General features: G+C 38.9%; 1 long non-coding RNA gene across 1 annotated transcript in view; it reads left to right on the top strand.

Moving 5' to 3' along the window:
* The first annotated feature begins 6,189 nt into the window (after window positions 1-6,189).
* Window positions 6,190-17,464, top strand: part of LOC109954571 (uncharacterized) — a 43,615-nt gene continuing 32,340 nt past the window's right edge. The window contains exon 1 of the long non-coding RNA XR_002274147.1: window positions 6,190-6,372. This is a non-coding gene — a long non-coding RNA (uncharacterized LOC109954571). The remainder of the gene's footprint in view (window positions 6,373-17,464) is intronic.

The following is a 17,464-nucleotide window of genomic DNA, read 5'->3' as shown; positions in this document are numbered from 1 at the left end:
GTGATAGAGAGAGAGGCTAAGAGCTGTTATTATGTGACCTGCATGAAATCCCTGCATCAATATTCATGCTGGGGGAAACCCTCTAGAGACGAACTGGCCTCTGTGCAGATTTAATCCAATTTACCAAATGTTGCCCCTGACAAAACGTCAATCTCTTCCCCTCCCCCTCTGAGAAAATGGGCCCACAAGTGACCACAGCACAAGGTTCCTGGAACTTAAAACACCTCAGCTACACTTTCATACTATTACTTTTATCACTTTCCCCCATTACTTCACATCATTCAGACTGGTGCCAGCCTGTTCAATGGGACAATGTGGTGTTCAGTTAATAAGGTGTGGCTCTGACAGGCTGGAGAGCCGCCTCAACCTTCCCAGTCCAAATGATCACTTGTTAATCAGTAATGAACAGGATAGCACAAAGAGGAGTCATAGAATAGATGATGGGAAATAATGAGAGGATGATAAGGCATGGAGGACAGAGCAACACGACAGAAGAGACAGTGAGTGGGAGAGAAAGTGCAGTAGGAGTGAACACAAGGACCAGACTGAGATATGAGGAGAATAAAACAAGAAACCAAAATAACAGGTGTCTAGAGCTCACCGTTGTCTTCTCACTGTCATTTGCTCAGCCAAAGCCAGTGGAGTTAATGGAAGATCATCAACCTTCAAATGTGACATTTTCATCGCTGACTGAGCTACAGACTCAAGATGTGCAATTTCAAAGTGAAGGATACCAAATACACCTGTAGTGCTTAAAGGGAAATTGTCATCTCGGCGGCCGCTGCCTCTCCTCGTCTTTCTCTCCTCTGCTCTCTCTATCCTGTGGGCTCTGCACCTCAGCTGTGTTGCATTCCAGTAATTAGCAACTGGTTTGTCGATACACACATCTGGGGTGCATCCCGATGATTACCTTCGCCTCCTTATATAAACCTCTGGCAGACACTCGGTCTTTGCCGGAACATTAACTATGTACTGCGTAACATACATGTGGGTAGAATGCTACGCTGACAGACACTGTGCGTTTTGGCTTGACTCTACTACACTACCTATGTGCTACGCTACTTTACACTACACTACATATTTTTGATTCGTCGCTGGATCTTTGCGACATGTTATGGACAATACTTACCCTGTTTCCTGCCGTTAATTTGTGTGTTTACCTGTGCGTCCTGGTCTCCTTAGTCATCACTGACCATCCCTGGTTGTAAGTATTATGTACCCTGTTATGTTGTCACTTTGTTGTATTTATTCCAATAAACCACCTTTTTTTTTTTTGTACTAGCACCTGGGTCCGCTATCTTGAGTCCAACCCCAGTTCTCCCTCACCCTCCTGGTGAGGGGGGCCAACCATAACAGAAATATGCTTATATGCTTTCTTGACACAGGTTAGAAGAGAAAATCCATAGGGAAAATCCTTTTCAGTATGGTCTGTAGGAAAAACCATCTGTCATCCTTACCCTTCAGCTTTTGACTAGATTAAACAAATCAATTAGCGAGCTTCAAAGGTGCTACGTATTGCTGCCACTGGCTACAGCCAGGTTGGTGGCTTTTCCTTACTTTTTGTTACTGTTTGTGGCTTCATCTTTTATAGATATGAGAGAAGCATTGTTCTTCTCATTTAACAAAACTAATGTCAACCTATTACTTCAAGGTGGCAGCATTTTCCCTTGGCAGCTTCTTCAAAATATGTTTTTTTTTTTTACATTCAGAGAGTCATAGTTTTGAAACCACTTACTGGAAAGAGTACAACAGTACATACTATTTCACTTTACAAGGCACTTTGCACTATGCAGGGCATCACACATTATCTGCTCACTGCAAAAGCACTGAATATGCAGAAGACAAATTCAGAATGTGTTTTTGCTAAGAGAAAAGGATGTGAAGACCTTGTAGAAAGAGTGGTGCCCAACTGTGATTTAAAGCTCATGCTATGTGTGAAAGTACAGTAAATGGCTTTGTCTGATCTACACAACACTCAGAGACAAATCAGAGATATGTTTTCCATTTTCAAAATCAGGTTATGATGATGTTATTGTTAACAGTTGTGGGAGCACACCGGGAGTGTTTGATGAAGAGAATCATCACTTATCAGTCTAGATATGGGTGAGATATCAGTGGGTTGCATCTGTCATAATCTTTAATAATCACTGTTCCCTAGCCTAATTAAAAATGTGGATGTGGCTTTCAGCTATAATCAGATGATGTGTAAATTTACCTTCAGATGGAATAAGCTTGGTCAAACTCATGCCTTATGAAAAATGGCTACTGTGATTTTTATGTGATGGTGAAGATTTTTCCTTATTTCTGAGGGAAGTGGAAATGTTCTGGCAGGAATTACTTTGATTTATTGCACCCCCACTTTCAAGCCACCCGGTCCACTTTGCTGCAGAGGACTGTTGTGCTGTTAATACGCAGTGCTATCTATAAAAAGCCACAGAAGGTCTCCTGCATCTGTTAGGTATTATGTCAGATTAGCATTTGATTAAATGAATTTTCTGACTAAGCAAGCCATCCAGAGAAAACCATTGTCTGAAAACTCAAGAAATGCAAACATCATCCCCCAGGGACATGCAAATAGAATAAATACACATACTGGCTTTTATTCATTTCTAATGGGTGACAGAAGTAATTGAATTCAGTCTGGAAAGCATTAAGATTATTTATGACTGCCTTGCTTCAGAGGAAATGTGACCAGTAAAAGAGTCCTGTCTGGCTGCACATTTCTGCAGGACCACTATGGGCCAATGCAGTCAATGCATGAAGCGTGTCTTGCCCACCCAGTGGGAGATTTTTAATCTTTTTTCCTGCTTGTTTTGTGTAAAAATAGATTGTCTTAGGCTTCAAAACATCATACAGAAAAAGCATCACTCTGATCTACGTACATTCAACGATGCATTTTTGTCAAACCAATTGATTTCCACCTGACCTTGTTCAGCAACATCAGTCTCAAATTATCAATACTTGTATTTAAATGTGGCTCGTTCAACACTTTTATACAGTGCTGTTGCCTAATTGAGCTCTCACTAACATCACACCAGAGAGCACATATCACTCTGAATAGCTTCTGCACTTAGAATAATACCTACAGTGGTGGAAATTACATTTACTGTAATACTTTAGCTAAGTGTTCCCCCCACCCCAAAACCTTTTATACTTATACTACACTACAATTCAGAGAGCAATGTTTTCTTTTTGTCTGTTACATTTATTTGACAAATTACTTCAAATTTATCCAAATTACTTTAAGAACCCTTCCACCAGTATTTTCACTTTTCATGCATTAAGGATCCTGAAAAGAACCCATAACTATTTCTCCATCACATTAAATGTTTATGATTACAACAAGCACAAGAAAAAGTGAAGTTCCAAAGACAAAATTTGCTGGTCTTTAATGACTTTTTAAAATTTCAGTCCACTTCATCAGGATTATATGGCTCTGGTTTAAATTTGATTAGCTTGATTTCGCAGCAATTGCTTCTAAACTCTCACTTGTGCATGAAAGCACGTGTCACTGTGGAGATCATTTTGACCTAATGTCAAAAATACAAATACAAAAATCTGTCATGTGCATAAACTAAAATTGTCCTTTTTTTTCCTTCTTTGGGAGACATTAGTGTTTTCTTGGAGAACTCGGAGTACGAATCTAAATGAGGACATGACATACTGTACTAATGCAGTACACCAGTCTATCCAAGACATTTACTTGTAATGGAGTATATTCACAATGTGGATTTTGCCACTTTAAGTATTTTAGCACTCTGTGCTTACACTGGTACATAAATACAATGTATACTGTACTGCATCAACAGTACATTATCTTAAACCATTTGCTGTAAATAATCAGCAGTGTTTGTGATTACAGACATAATTGCCTGTAGTTTGAGTAAATTGCTTTTAAAAAGCCCTTACGTCTTGCAGTAAATATAATATACTGTGATATGCAAATTTCAGGTACAAACAAAGTCTGCTAGGTGATCTAAAACGTTACAAATTTCCCTAAAGGTCAAAGAAGTTATGCTTCTTACTGTAGAAAACTTCATTTAATCTCCAAATCCCTGCTCTTATTTTATTCCGCCCTTTATGTACTATTATCCCATGGCAGATGATAAAAACACTTGGTTTCCTTTGTTAGAGCACTCTTTGCATTTTAATGTAGACATTTATTATGTTTTTCTTTTAACATAGTTCGTATGTGGTGTTGCTTCCGTGCAGACTGGCTGTAAACATGTAATTTCCAAAGCCAGAAAATGGCTGTGCAGATTGAGAAATAAACATTTGTGCTCCATGAACAGCGGATGCCTCATTTATTTCTGTAATTACATCAAAACTGTTGAAACATCAATGCTGAGAACCCTTTGCAGGGCATGATGGATGCAGTCTGTGCTTGATTCTTTTCCACTTTACGATGTGTCTGCTATTCTGTTTATCTCTGACCTTAGTTCTAGGGTGAAGGGACAGTAATACAAATTCATTTTTCAATGAGACATTGGCATTGAGTGATAACTGCAGAATATCATCAACAATTTTAGACAGGGTGAAGTGAAAACAGCAGGTCATCTGTTGCCCAACCATTTATCTCATTTTTTTTTTTTACTTTGAAAGGCTTTCAAATTATTTCCCCACCCTGCAGAGTTTGTAAATTGCTTATAATTCTCATGGCACAATATAAACCAACTTCAACTTCACTGCCTTCAAAAATATACAAATCACCCTGCCAAAACACCTGTGATAATGGAATACTTGTATGTGACAATAAAATTGCTAAAGCTTTCTTGCTATTGTTTTGCTGTAGGGCTTTAAATTATATATGAAGTATACTGCATACGGGGCTCAGCAGCACCACTTAAGCACATAGCTGATTCTGAGGATTTGATTGTGGGAAAAAAAAAATCCCAAAACGTTTTTGCCATGACAAATTTGATGTGAATAGCTTCAAGTATTGTTTCAGAGTCTTTACTAGTCATTTTAACACACAATGTTTTGTTTCTGAATGAAAACAAGAGTGAATGCATTGTGTTTGGTACCTTGGGCATGGCTAGTTGCTTTGATTCTAATCTTGGATCCCTAGCCTTCTATCTTAAACCCTAGGTAAATAATCTGGGGGTGGTCCCGGAATTGATTTAAAATGTTTAATGTTTGCTTTTAAAGCCCTTAATGGCATGGCCCCTTCCCACCTGATAGAACTTCTAACCCCCCCACAAGGAAGACCAAGCACTTTGGTCTACTGGTCAACTATTTTAGAAGTCCTGAGATCCAGATGTAAGTGATGGGGTGATTTGGCTGGTCCCAAATTGCAGCACGTTCAACCGTTTGACATTCTGTCACAGACATGATGCTTTTTAAGTCCAAACTAAAGACTTATTTATTTACATTGGCTTTTACTGCCCAGTAGTGCCCTAGCACTTTCTTTTTGTCTTAACCTGCTTTTAACTCTAAATCTGTCTATATACTTATTTTATTTCATTTTATCTACTCAGTTTGTTTATTTTGTTTTATTTTATTGTATCTGATTGTTGTAAAGCACTTTGGTTGACTTCCAGTTGTTTTAAAACACTATGTAAATAAAGGTTGATTGATTAATAACATACCTTAATAAGTAAATATTCATTTGATCATGTTATGAAAACTAAAAATACTTTTATAACCACTCTTGTTCATTACTCAGTATGTAAGATATTTCCTAATTGCTGTAGTCCACTACTACAATTTTGCCATTTGCATGACACTAAAAAGCAAAGCTGGATTACCAGTGGGATAAGTAGGCTACTCTTCTGCTTTTGTGAATTTGAGTCATTTCAAAAGTTATCTGTTCTCTGGTATAAATTCAGCCACATATTCTCTCTCTTGTAATCAGAAAAGCCTATCTAGTTAGAAAAACTGCACTGTGTATATGACTTCACTTCATGCACACATGGAAATACACCTGCTGTTATCTGTAACATGGGAAACACAAGGCTCTCTTTCAAATTTAAGGCACTCTTTTAAGAAGATTAAGTATTCACGTACACAGCGGAACTCTCTGAAGAAATAATGTGTGTATTGTTATTTACAGACCTCGTCTGACACTTGACCCTTGAAAAACAAACTACGTGAGTTGCAATCTGTCAAAACGAAGTACCCGAGTGTCACCGTGGAGTTTATTTTGAAATTACAAAACCGGATGTTGTGGTTAACTGTTTTGAAGCTAGCTTAGCGCATGTGAATTTAGTGGTAGCATGTATATATTTACTGTATATCTTTGCATTCTGTACCCCAAATAAACGGACAAGAGCATCATTATATGTCACTTGAACGACTTCACCTTTGTTGGGACTGTCTATTATTAACACCTGAAGCTGATGACAATGTTTCTCCTGCATGAACCTTACACGGGTAGGCTGGTCTAAAGTCACACATTACATGTTACACACTAAAGCTAAGATAATATTCACGTAAGATGTATTAAAATTGCAAGAGACTTAGCATTTTATGCCATTTTTCATTTCATTTCATTCCATTTATTTATTTATTTTCGTTTCTTCAATGCACTGTTTTAACACAGTAATCTTTAAACTCAGTGGAACTGTGAATTATCCCTAAAAACTAATACCACAAAAATAGTTAGTAATTTGCCATGTGTTTACATTAATAAATTGCAGAGGTGAAAAAAGTGCTCAGATTTAAAAAAAAAAAAAGTAGGCTGGAATTATCACTGTGGAAAAATACTCTGTTACACGTTTTTGAGTAACATGACAAAACGTATTAGCCCATAATCAGTTAGTATAATCAGTACTCATTCTGAATTTATGGAATGAGCTTATTAATCCATTAGGTGCAGCTACGCCACTTTTAAAGTTGCAGGTGGTACATTCTGGGCTGATTTGAATGATTTTATATTTTCTGAGCTTGTGAATTTGCTTCTGGAAATCTTCTCTTAACTTGTAACAGTGCATCATAATATTTGTTGATTATATTTTGTATAATTAATCCTATTCTGTATAGTAACCAGCAACTAAAACTGTCAGATAAATGTATACTGCTCAAAACAATAAAGGGAACACAACATAGTTGAATGTCTTATTTTTGTGTTCCCTTTATTGTTTTGAGCAGTGTATAATATTAGTCTCTGAAATATACAGTGGGTATATAAAGTATTCAGACCCCATTAAATTTTTCACTCTTTGTTGAGCCCTCTGGAGAAGGTTTTCGTCCAGGATATCCCTGTACTTGGCCGCATTCATCCTTCCCTCGATTGCAACCAGTTGTCCTGTCCCTGCAGCTGAAAAACACCCCCATAGCATGATGCTGCCACCACCATGCTTCACTGTTGGGACTGTATTGGACAGGTGATGAGCAGTGCCTGGTTTTCTCCACACATACCGCTTAGAATTAAGGCCAAAAAGTTCTATCTTGGTCTCATCAGACCAGAGAATCTTATTTCTCACCATCTTGGAGTCCTTCAGGTGTTTTTTAGCAAACTCCATGCAGGCTTTCATGTGTCTTGCACTGAGGAGAGGCTTCCGTCGGGGCACTCTGCCCTAAAGCCCCGACTGGTGGAGGGCTGCAGTGATGGTTGACTTTTTACAACTTTCTCCCATCTCCCGACTGCATCTCTGGAGCTCAGCCACAGTCATCTTTGGGTTCTTCTGTACCTCTCTCACCAAGGCTCTTCTCCCCCGATAGCTCAGTTTGGCCGGACGGCCAGCTCTAGGAAGGGTTCTGGTCGTCCCCAACGTCTTCCATTTAAGGATTATGGAGGCCACTGTGCTCTTTGGAACCTTAAGTGCAGCAGAAATTTTTTTGTAACCTTTGCCAGATCTGTGCCTTGCCACAATTCTGTCTCTGAGCTCTTCAGGCAGTTCCTTTGACCTCATGATTCTCATTTGCTCTGACATGCACTGTGAGCTGTAGGGTCTTATGTAGACAGGTGTGTGGCTTTCCTAATCACGTCCAATCAGTATAATCAAACACAGTTGGACTCAAATGAAGGTGTAGAACCATCTCAGGGATGATCAGATGAAATGGACAGAGCCTAAGTTAAATATATGAGTGTCACAGCAAAGGGTCTGAATACTTATGACCATGTGATATTTCAGTTTTTCTTTTTTAATAAATCTGCAAAAATGTCAAAAATTCTGTGTTTTTCTGTCAATATGGGGTGCTGTGTGTACATTAATGAGGAAAAAAATGAACTTAAATGATTTTAGCATATGGCTGCAATATAACAAAGAGTGGAAAATTTAAGGGGGTCTGAATACTTTCCGTACCCACTGTAACTGTATAAATATATAAAGTAACCGAAAAGGGAAATGCTGAAGTACAAGTATTTCCAAACTGTACATAAGTATAATACTTGAGTAAGTGTTCTTAGTTACCTTCCACTATTGATAAAGTGTGAGTTAAAAGGGACCCCATCCTAATGTAGGCTAATTCATATTTGTGAAAGCTTCTGTCCCTCCAAAACTTTATTACAGGATTAGTTTTCCTCCTTTCGTAATGAAATGCATCTTGCTCATTAGACTGTATAATGCCTTTTATCCCATTTCTTATCCTGTGAGCGATTGGGAGCTTGGAGGAAGAGGGAACTAACTGTTGAAAATCATTTGATTTGGCTTGGATACATGTAAACAAAGTAATCAGACTCTCTAGCCCTGATAAATGTGAATGGCTGGAGGACCCCAAACCTTTACTTTCACTGGGCCATTTATCCCACATTCATTGCAAACCATATAACAGACAATTTCCAGTAGACTGCATTCCCATACAACAACAAAGTATCAATATGTAGTAAAGGGCACTGAGAAATGTTAATGCACCAGATGTATTTATAGTTTTAGCTGTTAAAAGTTGGAGTGTTGCTGTCTTTGTATTTTTCCTGTGTTTATTTCTTAACAGTAGTAAAAAAAAAAAAAAAGCTGGTCAAGAGCAACCGGGGGGGTCATACAATTCAAGAATCTCCCACTAACAGGCTCACAGTACTCATCTTTGTTTGAACGCTTTATTCACTGCCTTAGCTGCCTCTGGTTTATAGTGCTGTGATGTATTAAGTATTTTACTCCAGGTCCTTCACAGTCAGTCAGATGTTGGATGAGTGCTCATAGTTTGGTGGTTAGGTCCCCTAAGTGTTGAGTATAAGCAAGAAAACATTTTCTGTAGTGAATACAATGAGGCACAGAGTCAATTTATACTAGGACTTCAACTAATGACTGTTTCCAGTGAAGCTACTTGAAGGGGCACTTTGCTGATTTTTGGTCTTTTGTCATATGAACATGGACTTGGAAACTGCAAGTTTATATCAGAAAGCCCATGTTCCAAACACGGGCATGGATTTTGAAAGACCTGGACCGTCTAATGACAATATGATATTGGTTGCATTATGCAAAGTATATGATCCAGTGTCAGAACTACTGCAGGGGGTAAAAATCAGGATATCGCTGCCTGTGCCGCTTTGATTTTGACCTTTATTTACTTTTTTAAGTGTCTCTTGCAAACTCAAGAACTTTTTAAGACGAGTTTGGTGAAGTCAGTTTGTTTGATGAGCTGCAGTGTTAAGTTGTGTTATTGGCAACTACCGTATTTTGATAATTATAATTTTATTCATTTTAAATGAATAAAAAATGCTGAATTTGCTGGTTTCTGCTTCTTGAATCTGAGAGTTAGATGTTTCTTTTTTTATCTTCCATTATAATAAGCTGAGTATTTAGTTTTGGATTGTTGGTCCAAAACCAAGGCTGGGGGAAATTATATCAGGCTTTTTTCACTCTCTTCTGACATTATGTAGACAAAACACTTAATTGATTATTTGAGGAAATAATGAGCAGATTAATGAGTAATGAAAATAATGATTAGTTGTAGCCCTAAAGAAGAGTGACAAATGTTCAGGTTTTGAAGCTGGAGGCAGTGATTTACTGGGGTATATTTGCTTGAAAATTAAAGGATTAAAATAACCGGGAACAGTGGGGAAAAGTAAATTAACAAAAATTTAATGATTAATTGTTGCTTATTAATTTTCTGTGCATTGAATAAAAGATTCAACCACCTTGATTTAGGATTTAACATGGAAGCTGAATACACTGAAGCTGTGTTGTGTTTGAGTTGATCCCTGTCATCTGCTCATGTTAGGAAAAAACTGATTACGTTCTGAAAACAGATGTTTATGTTAATGTTTCCTAAATCCTCTAGTGCTGGAACAAAGTCTTCCCCACTGTCAGGAATGTGATGGGGGACATTCTTGCATCCATCACTATAAGTGGAGGTTGAGTGGCCTCGGGAACAACCATGGTTGAGTTAAGGTCTATCATTCCCTGTGACAGCCGTTTACCTCCACACTGCACTGATCCTCTCTCTGATCAATGAGCAGGACATAGTTGGATTGCCTTCAGGCTGGAGGGGCTGTCAGAGGGGAGGGTGACAGAAATACAGAGATAGAGAGCGGGAAAGACAGAAACTAGTGGGTATCTGCCTTTTTTTGAGTTTGCAGCAGCCCCAGGGTAATGCTGCTAGTACAGCGAAATTAAAGTACAGCTGAATACAGAGTGAGATATTGAAGAGTATGAATGGATTTGTCAGCTTTGATAACATCTCTCTTTTAAATGAGGAAACGCAAGCTCAGTTTTCATTTTGGACAATTCAGTAGTAATGGCTGTGGGGAAAATGAAATATAGAAATATGAGTCGAAGATAAAGGAAGCTGTCGTTCTGCGCATACCACTGGCAGTGTCCCTATTTGGGAATGGAGAGTTCAACAGGATATGCTGCTGAAAGGGTGAGATGCTCAGCTCTAGTAACTTGGTTATGGATCATGCAGTAGTGACTCGAAGGCAGGGGAAGACGTGTAGTCTCCTGGCTGTTGTAAATCCTGAGCTGGGATTTTGTAGCTACAAGTTGCTCTTCATGTCTTAGGCCGCATTCACACAGAGTTCACTCTGCTTGTTAGAAATGAAGCAGCATTCTTATCCATTTGAATTGGGGAAGGCAACCAGCTTCTTCACCAACCCCGCACAGCACTATGTGGAATAATTAGTGGATCTGGTTCAACTTTTTCTGCAAAGCAGTGTGACATCATCTAGCAGGATACTGTGTTTTCCAGACACGTACATGCAAGTGCTCATTCCTGGTGGATTACTGTGTGACATGAGCACAAAATTTCTGTTGTTTACCTCCAGATCATCATGACCAAACATGAAACAGATGGCCCCGGTGTAACTTTCTAGTGCTGTGCAATCTGGTTTGTAAGCATTTACAGCGGTGCTATGTTTTGGCAGCTAATGAGCTTTAAATACATAAATCCACTCCTCCAGCTGGACTTCCCGGGCCCTGTTTTATTTTCTCACTGGTTCATGAAACAACACACCCACCAAGGAGAGATTATTAAAATAATCTCTGTATGAATGTGGCCTTAGTGTGTCAGTTTTTCCAGTGGGAGAAGTTAAATGGAGGTAAATTGTGTGCGTTAAAGCTAAATGCTTCTTCTTACTCCCCCCAGTTTTTTAAAGGCACAGATAAGTGTTTATAGTGAATTACCCTGTTGTGCACTATAGGAGACATTGTTAAAAATGAAATTAAAAAATGACTTTGATCAAGAGGGGTTGCATAGAGATGCGGTGGGTAGCACTGTTGCCTCACAGCAAGAAGGTTCTGGCTTCAAGTCCAGGTTGACCCTGCGTGGGTTCTCTCCGGCTACACTACACTTTTGTTCTGTGCCACCACCTGCATGGCGTGGAACGTTGAGCCTATAAATTTGACCGGCACGGAATTGGATATCTCAGAATGATCGGCAGGTCGCTAGTCAAGGCGAATTCCTGGAGCTAAGTAACTCTAAGGGGCGTAGTCTAAGTAACTCTACTCCCTCGTTCTACCAGGACTTGATTGAAAGTATCAAGCATGGCAGAATATATCCATACCAAGTAAGAAAATCAATATTGTGATTATTTCTATTTCCATGTAGCCCATAGGATCATAGATAGCCACTGTTTTGTGAATTAGAAAGTGCATCTGTACTTATTTTTATTTTGCTGCTCCTCTGCTGTCAAGCTACACAGTCATACTGTGCATGTAAATTTTAACATCAGCAGCCCACTGACTACAGTGTGTAGAACGTCACACATGGCCATTAAGTTTTAAGATATCTGCATATTCTCTTTTTAATATGACGGCTCTCTCTGTTCGGCTAAAGCAGGCTTGTTTGGCCAGTCACTGCTGTTGAAAAAGAAACTGCTTTGACAGCTTTTATTGAGTTCTCACACCTAGAGTGCAGATCTGACCTGATTGTCAGTGTAATATGCTGAAATCGCTTGAAATGTTGTCAGGTGTATGGTCAGCATAAGGTTATTGCTTTTCTGTTCATTTCTGGTGACAGTTATAGAAAGTAATTCAATGCAGCGTTTACTGTGTCTGCATGTGGCTTATAATTAATTAAAGCTGATTCTGAGGGATGATTCATAACTAAAAAGATTTACAGCAGTGTATGAAGAAATCAGAGCCATAGTTAAGTTTGGTTCCACAGGATAAATTTTTATAATGCATTTTATCCATGTGAAGGCGGCGTTTGAGCAGGTAACCTGACAAGAAGCTTAACTGAATCCTTTCACAGCTCTGCTTATCTTGTTAAATTTCAGGAAGCTCATGACAGAAACCGCTTTCCTGTGACATTTGTCCGGAGAGCTTATTCGAGTCCTCATCTGGGGGGGTAGAACAAGTGAGAGAAAAACATGTTTATTTTGGTTCAGGCAGTAAGTCATGTTCAGGGCTTGTTTGGCACTAAATGAGTTTGTAATTTTTACTCTGCCTGTGTTGTTTTTGAGCACCTCATGCACATATGATATAATGCTGTACACCCACAAAAGCAGTTGTTTGAGAAACTGTTTTTTTTTCTCCTTTTGTTGAAACTTGTTCCCTTGTTAAGAAATGTTCCCATTTCAGGTGGAGACACACTTTTACACCAGAATTTGGTGCATAATGCTGCTCCACAGTTGCAGTGAGCAGCTGTGCTACTATGTTGACATTCGCTGGTGACTTTGTTGATGAGGTGGCTGATTGTGGGCGAGGTGAGAGACTTTGATTGCATCTGTGTAGTAGTCTCAAGTAGGTGCAAAGTTTTGAACAAGGACTGTGCATCCTGTAGTTTTCCCTGGTTTTGTTTAGTTCCACCTTCCTTGTGTGAGGTTGCTGTAGCTAGCAGTGCTAATTAGATTAGATTTATTGAAAATGAACTGAAATGCTTAATTATTGATGGAGGCAAGTTGGCAACTGTTTTGTAGTCAGTTATAATCATATTCCAAAAAAAAAATCACTATATAAGGAAGCAAGGAAGCACAGACATCTGCTAGTTGCATATAAGTGCCAAAAGGATGCGGACAATAATCCTGGGCCAACATGCAGAGTTTGTCCAAGTTTCTGAGCTAGACAAATGCAGGCCAGGTAAATACTGATATTATGACATCTCAATGTTTAGCTAATTATAATGAATGACTTGAGCTTCTCTGCTTCACATGTAACTAGTTCGCAGGTGCAGCACAAACTGTCATTTGAAGCCTTTTCAAGAATGTTATGAAAAGGAGTACTTCACCAGTAGTCATGCTCTCCCAATGGAAATTACATGCAAATATGGCGACAATAAAGTAAATAGAGACAATACAATGTTATGCTGTAGCAGTTACTGCTGTGAAGTGTGATTTTACACTCCTTTGGAGCATCAACAGATAGTAGAAACATGTTTATTTTAACAAACTGGGAATTCTTCAGTTCCCGGGAAATGTGAAACATCCTCTCTTATTGACTGGTGAGTTACTCATCAAATAAGAAGTAAGAGTAAATAATGAAAGCAGTAATGAAAATTGAAATATTCAGATGAATAGCTCAGAGGGGGGCCACACAGTGTAATCAGCTGTCGTTGATATCCGAGTTAATTATTTTATATTATGAAATATAATTAGAGAAAATGCCACATGGGTAGAATTGTAAATCTTCACATCCATTCTCACTGCAGTATTTAATGTTACTACCCTGTACTTTCAGATTACATTAAAGGACCTGGCAGTTAGAACCCTTAAACACTGTGTAATGCAGGAAACAGTAACCCAGTACAGGTTGAAATATTACCTTTGTGAAACATAATTGTTGTCCACACTATATCTGAGAGGTGTTGATTCAACCCTGTGGTCATTTTGAAACTGTAGTTCATGCGGTGCTTTACCAGACTGAGTCTTTCAGCTGTTTGGTCTTTTACTTTGTTTATAATCATACACGTACTGTAGAAAACATGAAATTATGTAGCAAAACTTAATCTTCATTTGTTAACTTGATGTTTTTGACAGGTACCGTGTGGATATGTAAGATTTAGCTACCTGAGGTTTTACCACTCAATCACTTTCACACCTTCGATTTTTCAATTGAAATCATTTTAAAGTGCCATCTTCCTGTGCCAGAAAAATGGCTACATCTATGAAAAATGGCATCAGGACATTGGCACAAAAGTGGTGACAGGGTTGGATAAGATTATTGCAGCTATACAGATTGTTTGTAAGTCAGATAATAGAAAAAAACAACATAAATCAGAATGAAATTCTGTCTCACCTGAAAATGAAATTAGTGGCATCTCACTAATCTTTAATGTTGACTGGTTAAGGTAAACAGACAGTCCAAACAGTCTTGGTGTGGTAGCTTTATTTTTCTCTGATGTCTGTGTTTTAATATTCATTAGTTTCTGTCCGACTGCTGTTGCTGGCTTGCCTTATCTTCCAGATGAGACGTTCAGTAGACAAGTGGGATTTTTGCTGGTATCACAATCAGTCCATTTGAGGAGCAGTGTGACGGATTGTGTGGTAGAGCAATGTGAGCGTCAGCAGAATCAACAGAAACTTGGCAGCCTTGAGGTGTTTTTGGATCAGCACTGACGCTCTCTGGGGCGCCACCAACTGATTGATGGAGCTGTTTGTTCTTAAACACATCAGAGATAAAGTACCATGCAAGGAGCGGTGAAATTGGAACTAAAGACCCTGAAGGATCAGGTGCAGGAGCTACACTGAAGTTTGGGCAACAACTTCACATATGTAGTCTCACTGCTGCTTCTGCCTGTAACTTGTTTCTATTAGCTAATGGCTGTTCACATGTCTGTATTTACCAGAAACTCCATTTGGGATGGTCTGATTGTTCAGCTTTGTGACCTTTTGGAGCTTTGCAATGCTGAACAATCAGTATTATGTGATGACTTATCTAACTTAGCAGATAAGTCAATTTTTAGTGAAGCTGTTATCAGTTCAGATACAGAGTTTGTGTGGTAAATCAATATGTGCAGGGACTGCCCATTCAGACACGTTGTGTATGCAACCAGTCCCTGTGGATGTGAAGGGGTCCAACTGAAAACAGTGAGAGAAAAGGGAATGGAAAGAGCTAATTTTATGATAGGAAAACACTGGAGTCATGTAAAACGATGAGCACATGATTATAAGCTAGGGGAAAGGTGAAAATAGAAAAATGAGAAATTTGGTCAGGGGTAGTTGGAAAAAGCTGGGTACAGCCAGGGAGCAGCTCTGTGATTACACCTCAGCATATTCTTTTTTTTCTGAGAAAACAGCCCCCACTCTGTTACATCAATATCAGGACTCACCTCGGCCTGTCAATAAAAGCCTCTGTGTGGCAGATGGTAGCCAGAGATGGATTGACAGATTCCACCTGAACTGTGAGACATAAGGCAGCTGCATCCTAACTACTAAATGCCAGGCTTCCTGTTGACTCTGCTGTTTTAACAATGGGAAAACCTGAATTAAAAGTCAGGCCATCACCCCTCCCCCAATTTTCTTGGTTTTTCAGAATGGAGGAAGTGCAGAGAAACTGTTGCGGTCGCAGTGGAGCAGTGAAACTGTGAGCAGGATTACTGCGACTAGTCCCTTCACTGCACAGTGGTCTCTCTCAAGAGACAAAGTGATGCTGAGATTTTGCTGTGATTCTGGCATTTTTCTCTTTCCAGCAATGCCAGGATAAACAATTGGAAATAGCACGACACAGGCTGTGATGGATTACTGTTGGGATGAAGTGCACTACATCAGAATGTGCCTGTGTCCGCTGCTGCTGCTGCACAGTAGTTGGAGACTGTATATATACATATACAGTATGTGGGAATATATGGGCACTAGCAGCAGCCTTAAAATGTCAGTTGTACTTTACATGACTGTTGGTCAGATATGAAAATGAGTGGTTATCACATTTGATATCACACATGACATAATTGTTTATAATATTTTATTTATCAATAAGATATTGTTCATGCAGCCTCCCTGAAAACAATTTTGACCGTACTTTCCAAAATATTAGTTAGTCTGAAGTCAGGTTGTCTCATTGCTGTCCTTTCACTTGTCAGCTATAATGGCAGTTAGAGTTGTTTTGGGTTGCATGGCTGAACGCGTTAGTCACAAGCTTCTGTTTCGCTTCTGATGGGAAGAATAATTTAATTAGAATTCTCCATTTTATGATATTGTCATAAAGCACAACCTGATTAGAATTTTCACTCCATTTAATTGTGATTTTGCCTCAAGTGAAATGATAGAACAAAGGGTAAGAGTGCAGTTTAATCATTTGTGCAGCATAACTATCAGAGTTAATTACTGCCTCTCCTAGAAATGATGTTTACATACTGTACAACTAATCAACAGTTGTTTATTTGCAGCTGTTGGGGGGAAGAAGTTATGTACAGACATATTTCTACACTAGACGAGAGGTCATGCAGGTGTTTTGCTTCTTGTTGGACAGCTTCACCTTTACCCTTGTTAAGAAACATGCACGGCGTAAAAATGGTATGAAATGCTCAGAAAATATTTGAAAATCACAAAACAGCAGCAACTTTTAAAGGAAATGTAATTGCAACCAGGTTATGTAATGAAGATACTGGATGGATGTTTGGCTTGGATTTACAAAAGATTTCTTACGACAGTGATATGTTGAGCGTTTTCCATGTAGAGGCAGAGTTGGAACACTCATTTGTTGGCCAATGAAAAAGCACCTTCTGCTGAGATAGTTTGTCTGAGCAGCAGCCATGTCTCCAGCACAATATAGGCTACGTAGGATGCCATGTTGTTTAATGGTGAGCAGGGCCATGAACATTTGCATGACACAAAAATATCTTGAAAACCAAAAAACAAACCACAATTTTGACAAAACGTATGCAGACTTTTGAGCGAAATCAAAATGCTGTACCTAAAGCTCACTAGGTGCAGCTTAACTGAACAAGAGCAGATCTTTAGTTTCCTCTTGAAGTCATATCCATGGAAGGTTGTTTGTAGAATCAGAGCTGCCTCAGATTGGGAGCTTGAATTATTTTAGAATTCTTGAAATCTAGAGAAACATCATGGCACCTTGGTTGTTTTCCATTTACCTGAGAGGGCTTTTTCTGGGACTCATCTGTTGACCATAAACATTCTTACCCTGACAGACCCCTTCATGAGCACAGAAGAAGCTCTATCTAATGTTATTTACAGCAGCAATGAAGGATT

This window comes from Monopterus albus, unplaced genomic scaffold (assembly GCF_001952655.1).
Source record: "Monopterus albus unplaced genomic scaffold, M_albus_1.0 scaffold2.1, whole genome shotgun sequence".
NCBI lineage: Eukaryota > Metazoa > Chordata > Actinopteri > Synbranchiformes > Synbranchidae > Monopterus > Monopterus albus.
This window is presented reverse-complemented; position numbering and strand designations above follow the sequence as displayed.